The 2345-nt window shown below is 43.6% G+C and overlaps 1 long non-coding RNA gene across 1 annotated transcript in view; it reads right to left on the bottom strand.

The window, feature by feature from the left end:
* Window positions 1-121: 121 nt before the first annotated feature.
* The window catches only part of LOC118430881, a 3876-nt gene continuing 1652 nt past the window's right edge, over window positions 122-2345 (bottom strand). The window contains exon 2 of the long non-coding RNA XR_004832902.1: window positions 122-599. This is a non-coding gene — a long non-coding RNA (uncharacterized LOC118430881). The remainder of the gene's footprint in view (window positions 600-2345) is intronic.

Below are 2345 nucleotides of genomic sequence, written 5' to 3' on the forward strand. Positions count from 1 at the left end.
ACCCAAGATACACGAACCTGTATAATCTATGGCACTTTATATTAAACATGCTCCTTTTCAAATTACTTATAAACCATAAGCGCTGGAACGTACTACCAAGTACAGAAAATGGAGACAGACGAAAACAGCAAACCGATTTAATAACTAGTTGTTTCTCAACATTACAACGAAAAACATGTCACTTCCTGGACAACTTCTGACGTTGATGTGTTCTAATTAAAAACAAGCAAATACAGTGGTCATCCCTACAGTGAACTCTAAGACAGTATAGATGTTCTTTTTTTTTACGAAGAAAGCGTTTAACAGACGCCCTCTAACATATTCTGTTACTTTAAGGCAAAATGGAAGTTCAGGTCACAATTCGAACGTACGAGAGAGTAAAAAATTCTGGGGCTGTTGTCTCTCTGTTTCTGAATTTTAAGTCTGGTTTTAAACTTCTTGATCCCTTTGCTTGGCCACCATCCCTGCCTGTACGCCGTCCTCCCATATGGTTTGCTGCGTGTACTTCTCAGCTGGCTGGTGGGTCTAAGTTGCTGAACTTGAGGTGGTATTTTCAGACGTCCTCGCATCACACCCACGCGCGTTGTACTGAATGCTTCCTGTAACATATTTATCATATTGCATGTCCTTCGGGATGAAGCTATCCTTTCTCTTGAAAACCTGTACCACCTAACGAATACGTCGTTGGTTACGAATGTTCTACGACAATGTTGCTCTGTGTCTTGTACTTCAAAGAAAAACGTACGTGTACCAAGAATCATAGCGATACAATAGCGTGTTGAAAAACGAACGAATGATACTCGTAATTAGTTCAAACCCCTTGCAGTTATACGTATATAAGTGCCAACTTTTAATCTTGTGCTGTCCGTCCTAAAACTATCCACGACGTACTATTCTCTACATTGCACACCGTAATCTTCACAATTGTCGACCTCGACTTCAGTGCTTCTGTAGATATTTTCTCAATCGCGTTAAAAACTGCTTGCCGTTCTCGTTATCTACACGGGGTCCATCAACAATCTGCAATGCCACAAATCTCACCAAAGTATCGGACAGTCTCGGTATGTACCATCACGAAGTTAACCAAAAACCTGTCGTAGTCAGCCAGCCAAACTGTACTATTCTCATTTCCTACATGTGGCTGCCCTGTCGCACGACCAACTATATCAGCCTAGAGTTGTCCCTCGACTTGTCAAGTAACAAACCGAACGAAAACCACGTCCTGTTATCAGCCTGAAGCTGTCCAATAACTAATAGTACGGCTCCATATCACACAAAAATTGTCCTTCAGTCTTAAACTCCACCTGTGGTTGTCCCACAACTTGTCGCATAACAAACAAAATAAAAAAACTGTCCGCCAGCCATGTTACCTACCTAGGCTTGTCTAAACAACCTGTCGTGCGACCAACCACTAACACCTGGGTAACAAATTTGTAACAACGTATCGTGCGATAACAGAAAACTGTCTAACAGTCTCTTTACTTCTCTAGTCCAAAAACTTTCCAACAGTCTTGCTGCTTACCTGGGGTTACTCAACAATCTGTCGTACAACAACACACAAAACTATCTAACAGCCTTTTTAATTCTCTGAGGTTGTCTAACAACCTGTCACACGACAACAACAAACAAAAATGTCCAACAGTTTTGCTGCTTACCTGGGGTTGCTAAACAATCTATCGTACGACAACCCACAAAACTGTCTAACAGCCTTTTTACTTCTCTGGGGTTGTCTAACAACCTGTCGCACGACAACAACAAACAAAAAATGCCCAACAGTCTTGTTGGCTTCCTGGAGTTGCTAAACAATCTGTCGTACTACAGAACAGCGTCACAAAACTGTCGAGCAGCCTTTTTACTTCTCTGGGGTTGTCTAACCAACCTGTCGCACGACAACAACAAACAAAACTGTCCAACAGTCTTGTTACCTACCCGAGGTTGTCCAACAACCTGTCATACGACAACAGCAAACAAAAAACTGTCGTGCACTGTTGTACTCTACCTGGCGCCTGTCGCACGACCACAAACCAAACTGTCCAACAGTCCTGTTACCTGCCTGGTGCTGTCCCACAGCCTGTCGCACGACAACAAACAAAACTGTCCAACAGTCTTGTTACTTGCCTGGTGCTGTCCCACAGCCTGTCGTACATCAACCAACCAAACTGTCCAACAGTCTTGTTACCTGCCTGGTGCTGTCCCACAGCCTGTCGTACATCAACCAACCGAACTGCCCAACAGTCCTGTTACCTGGCTGGTGCTGTCCCACAGCCTGTCGTACATCAACAAACAAAACTGTCCAACAGTCTTGTTACTTGCCTGGTGCTGTCCCACAGCCTATCGTACATCAA

Source organism: Branchiostoma floridae, chromosome 1 (genome assembly GCF_000003815.2).
Source record: "Branchiostoma floridae strain S238N-H82 chromosome 1, Bfl_VNyyK, whole genome shotgun sequence".
Taxonomy (NCBI): domain Eukaryota; kingdom Metazoa; phylum Chordata; class Leptocardii; order Amphioxiformes; family Branchiostomatidae; genus Branchiostoma; species Branchiostoma floridae.